Source organism: Physeter macrocephalus, chromosome 11, assembly GCF_002837175.3.
Source record: "Physeter macrocephalus isolate SW-GA chromosome 11, ASM283717v5, whole genome shotgun sequence".
In the NCBI taxonomy this organism is placed as follows: domain Eukaryota; kingdom Metazoa; phylum Chordata; class Mammalia; order Artiodactyla; family Physeteridae; genus Physeter; species Physeter macrocephalus.
Genome location: NC_041224.1, coordinates 110,872,125 through 110,884,076, shown reverse-complemented (window position 1 = coordinate 110,884,076; position 11,952 = coordinate 110,872,125). Strand labels below are relative to the sequence as shown.

Genomic DNA, 11,952 nt, shown 5'->3' with positions numbered 1-11,952 from the left:
TGCTATGAATAACTTCAAACAATAATATCTCTCTGAGGCAGGTTTTCTTCCAGTGGAGAGACTTGGCTTAGACTGGCTCTATAGTGATCATTTGTATTAAACTCCCTTGTGTTATCCTTGTGCATCCCATTTGAAATAGCACATGTCCTCTCTCAGACTCACTTTTATGACTACTTCCTTCCAGCATGTCCATTTACATATATTTTAGGCCAACCAGAAAGTAAAGGGGAAATAAATCTAGACTTGACCCAAATTTAATATAAATAACAAACTGAATTAATAGGTTTTGCTACCTCTTACTTTAACATTTGAGTTGTTTTCTATCCATATGATATATATATATGTGAACATATATATATATATATATATATACACATATGTGTGTAACAATTTCCCAAATTATTATCCTTCTTTTTTGACCCTTACTTATCCTACAATACTAGGATTTCTTCTAGCATTTTTTTTTGTTCTTTTTTAGGATTTCCCATCTTTCTGTTTATACTACTCATCTGTTCTTGCATGCTACTTTATCCATTAGAGCCCTTATCATATTAATCAGAGTTGTTTTAAATTCCTAGTCTAATAATTCCAACACCCCTGCTACATCTGGTTCTGATGCTTGCTCTGTCTCTTCACATTGTATTTTTTTGCCTTTCCATATGTTTTGTAAAGTTTTACTTGATAGCCAGACACGATGTACTGGGTAAAAGGAACTGTTATAAATAGCTCTTTAGTAATGTGGTGGTGATGTGTGTGGGGAGAGGAAGGGTCCTATAGTCCTATGATTAGGTCTCATGCTCTTAGTGAGCCTATGCCTCTGGACTTTGAACTTTACAAGTGTTTAATTTTTTTTTTTTCTCTCCCCTTAGGTGAGAGAGGATGGCTAGAATGGCCTGGAATTGGGTACTTTCCTTCCCCAGGTAAGTCAGTCTCAGATCATATCCCAGCCATTTAGGCTCTGGTTAACAAGTTTCCCCTGAAGTCAAGCCTTTTTGAGAAGAGCCCAGTGCTCTGGCTTATTTCAAAATGGTTCCTTTTCACCTCCTCCAGCAGGTGGTTTGAGGGGATTTTTCTCTGATATTTATTGTGGGAATCTCGTTGAGCTCCTAGTGGTAAACCTCACAAGACTGTGGGGGACGCTGATCAGTGGGTCCTCATGATTTTGTTTTTTTATTGTTTGATAGCAAGTATTTATTGAGCTTACTGTATAAAATTCTTAAATATTTTGCCATCCTTAAATATAATGAGATACAGACAATTCAAGAAAGGAGAAATATAGCTATACTATTGTTTAAATAAAGACTATGCCACTAGCTCATGAATTTTTTAACTCTCAGATTTGTCCACATCTAGCTTCCAGCAATTCATCAATTACAGTTCTGGTGTTCTCACCCAGGTACTGGTTCCTGGTGCTGGTTCCCACAGCAGTTTCTGCTCATGAGTCTCTGCTCTCTGGTAAGGTGAGACCTGCTGTATTTGCAGGTCTGTCTTTCCATTCTCAGGCCAGTTTGCCCTGTGTCCTCCCCTCTCTTAAGGATCCAATAAAAGTTGTTAATTTTTCAATCTGTTTAGCTTTTTATTTATTGTTAGGACAGAGTGGAGACTTTCAAGCTCCTTACTTGCAGAAAATGAAAACTGGAAGTCTTCAACACCCGTTCTACATATAGATGTTTATTTACTCCTCCAGGCTACTCCTCCATTTTCCTGGAGGTTCAGGAATTTCACTGATTTATTTTCCCCGACTGCTCTTGTTATTAAATTAGATCTTTTAAACATTCGTATGGTGACAAAACTAAATTCTACTCACACAATTACCCCTAATAAAATCCACCACCATTTTACTACCTCATCAACGTTTTATCAAGACCTCAATCTAGACCTTTCATTGGATGGTAGCTAATGTTTCTGAGGTAGACCACTTAGCATCAGTGGAAAGGTCTAGAATGTTGTCTACGTCAGAAACTTTAGCTACCATCCAATATAAATCTCTGAGCTGCCTCAGTCCTTTCTTCTCTTTAAACTCATTACTGTTTTAATCTTCAGTCCCCTTCCACTTCATTTTATTTTAACCCATAAATTACCACTAAGCCTCACATCCCTCCTGTTCAATGTGATATATTTTATTATTCTTCCCAATTATCCACTCCCTTCCCTGGACAGTTTTATATATCTTACATTTTCCAGGCCTCCCTATAGGATGTGTGTATTAACCTATCCCATGGTCAGGCCTGACCATGTGAAATGGCTTGCTTTGGCCAATGAGATGTCACTGGCCATGACAAGTGCCATGTTAGAGAAGATTCTTTTAAGAAGACAAAAAGTAGAACAGAGCCTAACCAAGCCTGACCCGCAGATCTGTCAGCAAATCTTAAAAGCTTGTTGCCACTATCCACTAAGATTTTGGGGTTGTTTGTTGCCACCGGGAGAGCTGACTCACATACCCAAATTTAGCCCCTTTGGCTGAGTATATTTCGCTAACATCCTAACTCTCTTCTCCCTTGATTTTCTGTCTCACATGCAAAAATATCCTCAAAAAGATCTCCATCCTAAAATATGGTTTTCTCTAACTGAAATCAATTCATATTCTAAGAGCTTCTGATAAAAATTATAGAAATTTGTACTTTGTTGCCATTATAAATTCTCAGTTTCCAAACTTAGCTGACCTCTCAAAGCAATTTACCAATTTTTTTAATTATCCTTGATGACCAACTTTTATTATTGCAATTGCTATTCTAGACCTCCTTACCTTAAGTCTCCTACTTAGCCAGCATACACTTCTTTCTCTGATTGCCTTACGTCCATTTTCACATATATATTAATCTTGATTCAGGCACTTATTTACATCTGCAGCCATTCTTTCCCTCTTTCTCCCCATCTCTGTAACCTATGCCACTTTTCCAGTTCAAGAATACTACTACTACTCATGTTTTACCTCATTACTACCTCATTTTACATCTTCTTGGATTTTGATACAACTATTTTGCCTTCTTTCTTTCCCTCCCAAGTTATAAATATTCCATCTGTTGTTTTCCCATCCTGCAAAGCAAAAGAGCTCCCAGCCCTAACTATGGGTGCTTCTACATAATTTCTCTCCACTATCACACCCAACCTTTTGAGTGTGGTCTATAATTGTTCCTCTCTTCTCAATTACACCTCGGCTGCCTTAAATCCCATTTTTATCTCCACCCTTACATTTAAGCTACTTTGACAAACTTGTTATTACCTCAAACTTCTAAACTTTATGTTCAATTCAGGATAGAAAAGTCATTGTACTTTCCTATCCTGCATTTTTTGACACTTTGAAACAGGTTTTCTTTTAGTTTCATTTATCCCAGTGCAGCTTTCTACCTTTGGTTTCTATGAGACCATCTTGTCCCTTCTTTGCTTTATCTGTGATAAATGAATTTTTAAAAACCTTTATTTTGCCATTATTTGTATTACCAACAAATGTATCTCATGTTTATTAATCATTTAGTTAAGGTATTTTTTTTCCTTAGGAAACTATGAATTTTCCAAAACTATTTATAATGCATTATTTGATTAGGGAAAATTCATTCTGCCTTAAGTCATTAGAAAAAATTTCCTTAAGAATAAAATGCTTGTAATGAGTCTTGAAGGATAACAAAATGTTAACTAGGCACACAGAGAAAGAAGGGCACTTCATGAAGAGGGAAAAACATAGGTAAAAATGTATTCAATAATGTTGAGTTTATTTTTCCGAAATGACTTGCCATAGATGAAACATGCAGGATTAATTATAAAGAAAAGAATTTGATAGTAGGAGGGCTGCAGGATCTTTGGTACAATAGTGTGGAAAGATCCCCTCCCCCAAAGAAATAAAAATCATATATGTTTAATATATAAATGTTATACATAAATATTTATATATTATATATTATGCAATATTATATATGTATGTGTGTATATATATATATATTTTTTCCCAGTTGAAGTAAATGGTGTTGACTTTAGGTCCTATATCACTAAAGTATATAGCAAAATAAAGTCTCAAAGGCAAAATCTATCATAATTAAAAGTTTCACGAATATGCCTCACTAAAAATGTCTAAAAATGTTCTAAGATCTTTCTAATATGTTATTTTCCTAAGTGAGCCAAAACCTGAAACAACATAATTTGAGTCCTGTATTATACAAGGCTGATATTGGGCATACACTACTTTTCCTAGGCTAAATAATATTGAAAATAAACAAAAATAACTTAGTTACCTGCTCCATGAAATATATACTCCTGGAAAACTCTGAAGCAACTAAAATAACTTACTTATAAAAAGTGTCTTTTCAAGTCTTGCTCAAAGACACTTGCTCTCCAATCCAAAGCAATTATCTCACAAACTCTATCAACACCAACCAGTTTCTCAATATAGAAGAGTCATCATGTAATCACCTAGCCCAGGCTTTAAAAATCCTATACATACCCTCTCCTGAATTCCCTCTTCTGAGACACTAATAAAACTATTTCAAAATGTTCTGTCTTACTGCAGAAAGTGTAATAAACTTAGATATACTTCAATATATTTTTCTGGGGATCTTTTGGGGATCTCATCATACAGGTAATGTACTGATAACAGTGGTGTATTTAGCAGTATTATTATTTATTTATATTCAGCTGGTGCTGGGAAATATTCAAAAGCTATATCAAGATTTCAAATTGAAGGCCCCTGGCCCTGAAATCATCAATTTTTAGGACACTGGAAGCTAAATCACCAGAAGGATACAGCTTTGAGAAAGATCTAACTTTTCTGTTAGTGAGCTCTATGAGAGATGTTCTGTGATTTTGTCTACACTGCTATAATCTCAGTGTCTCATATTTTGGTAGGCACATAATAGGAGTTAAATTTTTTAAAAATGTACCACTGAAGTCATCAGCATCCTAATGTGTGAATTTAGCAAAAATTCCATTGGTGGTGTTCCCATATACTTGGGGTTGGAAGAAAATTGATTTCAGGATAATAATTAACTACATGTTATTTGGTGAGAGACCAATCAGTGACAAATTGCTGAGTGTGATTACCAGGTTCTTATATTCTTGGAAGAAGATATGATCTTGACAAACTGGATTGTATATGGGTAACAGATTCCATTGTCTCACATTGTATCTATATAAATACAGTATTGAAAAAACAGAATAAGAAATTGTCCTGAGGGTTAACTGTCCTTGCTTACAAACATCTTTGATGGAGAAAAGGGTCATTGTCACAGTCTAGATGGAAAGGGGAAAATGAGGGAGTACTAAATTCCTTTGCATGAGAAATAAATAGAATCTTTTGTTTGCTTCTCTAATGATTTCTCCACCGTGAAAAGGGAGAAGAGTAAAGGAAGGGAAAACAATCAAAAAGGTGTCATGAGGACAGACATTATTTGAGCAGCATGGCAAATGAATAATTACCAGTGAAAACTTGGGGAGGAAAAAAACCTACTTTTAGAACAAATGCTATTATTTAGTCAGAAATAGACAATGTGGGGGAGGTTGTTACCATTTCTTAAATTGATCAGTAAACTATACAGCACACACAAATACCTCATGAGACTGTGTGTGTAGTTTCACGAGTGGACAGTTTACATCCAAGTGTGTGTGGAATGGGAAGCGTGGATAGGATACTGAGTTGATCCATGAAATTAATGTGTTGAAGAAGAAGCTCTGAGCCAGAGAGGATTATGATGATGTAAGCCACAAAGGGAATTACCCTAATCTTGAGGCAGAGGTTGGGGGGGGGGTGTAGATTGTCATTGATTTGTTTTACACAATGTAAAATGTGGACTTGAGTCAATATCATGGATAATTTAAGGTGGAGTGCCAATAGGTAAGAGCTACACTCATTTAAGTGAAAACAAAATATCAAAACAAAAACCACCGCAAAAGTAACTCCACATATGGAACATGCTAAAAAGAAGTATTTCCATACATTTATTTGTAGATGACATTAATATCTTTACACAACCTACATAATCTCAGTCAAAACTGAAGAAGAAGAAAGTATAGTGCATATAGTATATGATTAGTTATCACTTATGATAGCTTCATGTGGTACAATGTAGTCTCTGATCATCTAATCTCATATTTACTCATTAATAATGTTTTTTCATAGATGTAGACTGTCTTCCGGGATGCAGATTTGATGTGAAATGATGAATTACAAATTGAAATCATCATATTCAATTAGAGTATGATCTTTATAAATTTTACCAGCTTCAAACTCATGACTCTACCATTAAATATGAAATTCAACACCATCACCTAAAATTTGTTCAGCACTCTAGTTTGCTATGTGCTTAGGCTCTTCAGGAATATAATTTATTGATATCAACCTGCTTGTAACTCTACATATTTAAACTCTATTTTTACAATCAGTAGGATATCCATCATCTAGTCTCCTCCCAAAACTGAAGCAATAATGGAAAAGTCAGAAACATGCTGATTTCCTTTCAGAGCATTAAAGAGAGAATGAGAGAGAGGGAGAGAGGGAAGAAAGAGAATAAGAAAGATAAGGAGGGAAAGAACGTCTGAATATTGGAGACTGAAGAAATGAGAGGCTCAGATGCATTTTGAATATATCATCACACCAGTTTCCTTTATAAATCATTAAAATAACACCTCTCAGGTTCTCTTTGAAATAGCTTGGAATTTGCATTCCATCCATTTGTAAGTCTTTGAGTAGATTATTTACAAGTCTGAAATGGCCAATAACAATTTATTTTCCATTTTAAAGCCAGTTATTTTCTCTATAATTTGGAGAGAGAAATGGAAAAAAATTAAAAATAAACACTTTTTGAACCATGGCATCTTGAATTCAAAATCAAATGAATAACTCTGGATTTATTAAAAAAGAGAACATTGCAAGGTTTTTGTTTGTGTGTTTCTGTTTTTCTTTTTCTTTTTTTACCACTTCTTTTCTAACATTCTTTCTCTAGAAAAATAAGCAACTCTCTGTGCCAGAGTAGTGCATGACCTGATTCTTTGAATAGAAGGTGTCCACAGGATCACTGATTAGTCCCATCAGATGCTCTTAAAACCAAGATCCCTTGATGAGAGATTCCTGGGACACAACCATTCCCTGAATTCAATAGCTTGAAAGCAAGATAGAGATAAGACTGGTTATTGAGTGCACAAGAACCTCTCAGGTTCTCTTCAAAATAGCTTGGAATTTCCATGCAACCCATTTGTATGGATGCTTTATGTTGATAAATGTTTTAAAATTGAATTCCAAAGGGAAACACTGAACCAAAACCAACAAACAGCAAACTCATCATCCTTAATGGTGGAGAAATATAACTACCAAAATTATGAAAAGGGAAGAGAAAATGCTATCTGTATATTATTATTTGCCTTCTTATTTACATTTTATCTGCTAAAAGGATGAGAAAAACAGTTAATGGTATTAAGAGACAAGAATGAAACTTTGTTTTTATTAATGCATTTATTTCCACAGGATAATACTGAAGCAAATAGTTTAATGGAATTAAAAAATGGATTTGATTTAGTGAATGGAAAGAGAATCTGTAGTTATTTTAGCTGGGGATAAAACAATTAAAGGCTTTATGTTTGTGTGCTTCATTAATAAAATTTAAATGCTAAGCTGGGGAAAGCTTTGCCTTTTATTCTGCTTTACGATGTCAATATATTCTCACAAACAACTAGCATAGTTTTTTTTCAGGTTCGGAAATCAAAATAAATGATCTATGATAGCCTCCTATCCAGGAATCCAAGGGTTTCTATCGTGATGAAACCTTATGACTAATCCTTAAATGACCACAGTGCAACACAATGGAAAGAATTATGATCATTTTAAACCTGGGTGGCATTCATCATATGGTAACCCAGGGGTAAAAGGTCCTATATCCCATTTCCAATTCTTTGAGCTATCTACTGAAGTAATGTATTTTTCTCTTTAAAATGTCCCAAAAGATATAAGATGTCACTGTGCTTATAGGGTTTTGAAATTTTATTTTAAGGAATCAAAAGAAGTTTGCTCTGTGAGCAGGTTTTTAAATTTGGCTTGAGGCCTCTGATTCAGGGAACAAACAATCTCCTTCCAACTCTCTCTTCTACTGGAGAGTTGTCCCCTTTCAACCTGTGCCTTTTGCTCCAATACAAATCAATGAACTCAAGACCCAATATAACAAGTCTTAAAAATCCATTTAGAAAACAACTGCTCCAAAGTTCATCTCCCTCCTTTATCAGAAATTGCTGGAAATGTAATTTTGCAGCAAACATTTCATTTCTTGTCTTGAAATAGATTGAGATAAATGTGAAGTCAATGATTAGGTAAATGTAATGTCTTGGGTTGATGCCACAATGCAATATTCTATGTTGTGGTCACTACTGATGGATGTTTTGTACAGTTAGCTGTATAATGGGACAAATTCCCATGACTCTATTTAAAATACCATGTGGTTCCCTCTCAATTAATATTACCAAAAGTACTTTGGCACAAATACAAAAAGCATGAGGGATTAGTGCGGAGCACGCCAGCAAAGTCATCTTTGCTCTGGATAGAGTTCTCCTTTATACAATAAACTATATCTGTGTACAATTTATTTACTGAGCTGCACCGCATGCAGTAAATAACACAACAAAAATTATTCCTCCTTCAAAACTCACTTCTATGAGGTTATAAAAAGAAATCCTTGGGGCTTCCCTGGTGGCGCAGTGGTTGCGCGTCCGCCTGCCGATGCAGGGGAATAGGGTTCGCGCCCCGGTCTGGGAGGATCCCACATGCCACGGAGCGGCTGGGCCTGTGAGCCATGGCCGCTGAGCCTGCGCGTCCGGAGCCTGTGCTCCGCAACGGGAGAGGCCACAACGGGGGGAGGCCCGCATACCACAAAAAAAAAAAAAAAAAGAAATCCTGTACTAAGTAATCTCCTATAGTACAGTTAAGGATTAAACGCTGATGAGGTTAACACACATATACTGGCAGATGCACAGGCACTATGGCCATAGAAACACGTTGTTTATGAGAGTCTCTATTTTAATAGCAAAGAAACATATTTCTCCTCTCTATTCCCTGCTACCAAGGTGCATATCATGCAATATAAAAAAGAGGAAAAGGAAAGAGATGACTTTCTTGGAGAAGGAATAAAACCCAGAATATTCGTAGTGACTTTCAAAATATTTTTTGGAAATGTAGAGGCTAAATTCTCTGGCACACGGGTACCAAGACTGTATAACATAGGAATGAATCAAGTGATATAATGATAAATACCTTTTTTCAAGTTCTGCTTCCTGTGATGACTGTTCTTTGTGATTACATTTCAGTGTTATATAGAAACCCATAATTATCAGGGATGATATCCAGTCACTATCATGTGTTGCAGTGATCAAAATGGTAAATTTCCACAATTTACCTTTTTTTAAATTAAAATGTTTAATATTTTCTAAACATCTAACACTTAAATAGTTGTCACTACATCAACACTTTACTTTCTAGTGTCCTTAGGTCCAGCACAGGGTAGTTAGTGATTCAGAAAGATTTATTGTCTCTCCTATTGCAGTAATATGTGATCCCTATTTGTAACAATTAAAATAGTTTTTCTGATTATTTTAGTTATTAGTATTTATATTAATCAAAATCCTAAATGAATATTTGCTTCAGCAGCACATATATTAAAATTGGAATGATACAGAGAAGGTTAGCATACCCCCTGCACAAAGATGACATGCAAATTCATGAAGCATTTTACACACACACACACACACACACACACGCACGCTAAAACAACTGCATAACACCTTGTTTCACATCATGAAAAAGAATCTTGATACATTTTTGGAGGCATATACCTATGCTCAAGACTTACAAATATATACATGTTTTGAAATGTTTGTAATTTTCTAATTTAGTAATTTTAAGTCATTCTTTGTAAATAACTTTTTAAAAATTTCTTCAGAAATATTTTAGAGTTTTCTCTGTATTGCTAGAATACTATAATCACATAATTCTGTGTTTTGGTGTGTTTTCTTTTTTCCCTCTGAAAACTTTTCTCCTATTTCTGGTATTACAAAATTGCATGATAATGGTATAACTTGTTTGGGAACATTTTAATTCATTGGGCTGGTACTCAGTTAATAACTTTTCAATATGGAGTAATTTTTTTTTCTGTTCTAGGGACTCTCATGAATTATTTCTTTGTCAATTTTCCCACACCATCTTCTCTGATATTCTAGAACTTCTATTAGAAAATATTTAAACATATGGATCTTTTCTCCACTATTTTCCATTGCTTTGCCTTTTTTCCTGCTTTTTAGATTTCCTCTATCTCCTAAACTTTCTCCCAATTTTTTTTTTCCAAATAACCTCTAAGTCTGTTGTTTTGGACAGAATAAACAAACACCTTTTCTTCTTGAGGATATGAGTTAGAGATTTTTTGCCTTATTTTTGTTGCTTTTTCTCTTCATTGCACTCTTTCAGTTTCTTCTGCCTTTTCTGGTTTATTTATTTTTGTTCTTTGTTTTTCTTGTTGGAGGCTTCACTAACAGTGGCAATCAGACAAGTTTCAATCTCTGAAGAACTCTCACAGGACTCGCAATGATAATGCTTAAGAATCTAAAGGATATAGCTAGAAAAGAATACAAAATAGCAGCGGCATTGAAGTAAGGAAATTAATCTCAAAGAAAGGCCACCTCACAGCATAGATCAGGAGAAGCCAGGAGCTAGCTCTGATTGTCCTCCATCTGCAGGACTGTAGTCGATGTACTTTCTCAAATTGGAAACCACCAAGGTAGGCACAGAACATATAAAAACCAGGGGACCTAATCTCGGCATATTTTTGTGAAGTAACCAGCCCCAGTGGAAGAACCCTTCGGGGGTCTCACTTAAAGCAGGTGTAAACCAGCCTCTCACTGTTATTGATAAACAACACCTCACAAGCTGCTACAAACCACCAGAAACTCATCATGGCCCCTCGGTTGAAAAGCAACCCTATTAATCAGTACAATTCATGTCTTGACTAGGAGTCAACACTGTCTTGGTACACCTCTTACTTTTCCAAAACACTCTAAGCATGCTGGAACTAACCTTTACAGCAGAGGCTTTCCTTAAATAAAAGAATGCCACCAAAATATTGACTGAACTTCTGAAAACACATGCATGACTTAACCTCTAAATCCTGGTGAACAGGCATTTGTACTGGAGAATACTAAATGGAAATTTGGGGAATTGCTGTTTGAGGCAATTCAGATTCCCCAGAGAAGGTTATGATACAAGAGAAGTCAAAAGTAGCTCCGAGTCGGGCTCTAACCAGACAACAGGACCAGGAGCCAGAGCAGAAGCAGGAGCCTGTCCAACATTGCCCTCCTCGTGCGCACTCTGTGCTCCTCCTTAGAGTCTCACAGCCCCGCAGGTCCCTTGCAACTGCGCATTTCACCCTACGTTTTCAACGGAGTTAGTGTATTGGCAATTGCTGGGGAAGATTTTCAATTGTTGCTTCTGATATTGACTGACTGGGTTCTCAATTCACACCTGTGACAGCCCCAAATGTTACAAATTAACAAACAAAAGAGTCCTTGGATGCAGCGGTTTTCCTGGAGATTGTTAGACGCTAACAGATTATTGAAGCAAGACTAAAAATGTAGACGCTTTCCAATATGAAGGCCATGACTACAGGGGCCATTGATGCAATGTTGTTTACAATATTCTATTCAAGGTGCTTCTTTATGTTTACAACATCGTCAGGGTGAGGAAGTGAAGGGAGACATGTACAACTTTGACCTGGTGGGGTTTGCAACCTGGGATTTTCTGGGTGAAATTCACAACGAGCCCATGTATGTGAAAGGCAAGGAGAGACTGGAGAAAGAGGAGGGCCACTCCAGATTGGTAGGCAGGTGGCTGCAAGATGAGTAGGTCTCTGCACCTGCCCAACAGAATCTTAAGATCTTATATAGAGGCCTTAACAGGGTTCAGTCTTGTATACAGTCCAGATGGTCTCAATAACACAG

General features: G+C 36.0%; 1 non-coding gene across 1 annotated transcript; it reads left to right on the top strand.

Annotated features, from left to right (window-relative positions):
* The first annotated feature begins 9,601 nt into the window (after positions 1 to 9,601).
* LOC112063531 (U6 spliceosomal RNA) lies at positions 9,602 to 9,704 on the top strand. Its single transcript, XR_002891040.1, has one exon. It is a non-coding gene; the product is annotated as a U6 spliceosomal RNA (small nuclear RNA).
* The last annotated feature ends 2,248 nt before the right edge of the window (positions 9,705 to 11,952 follow it).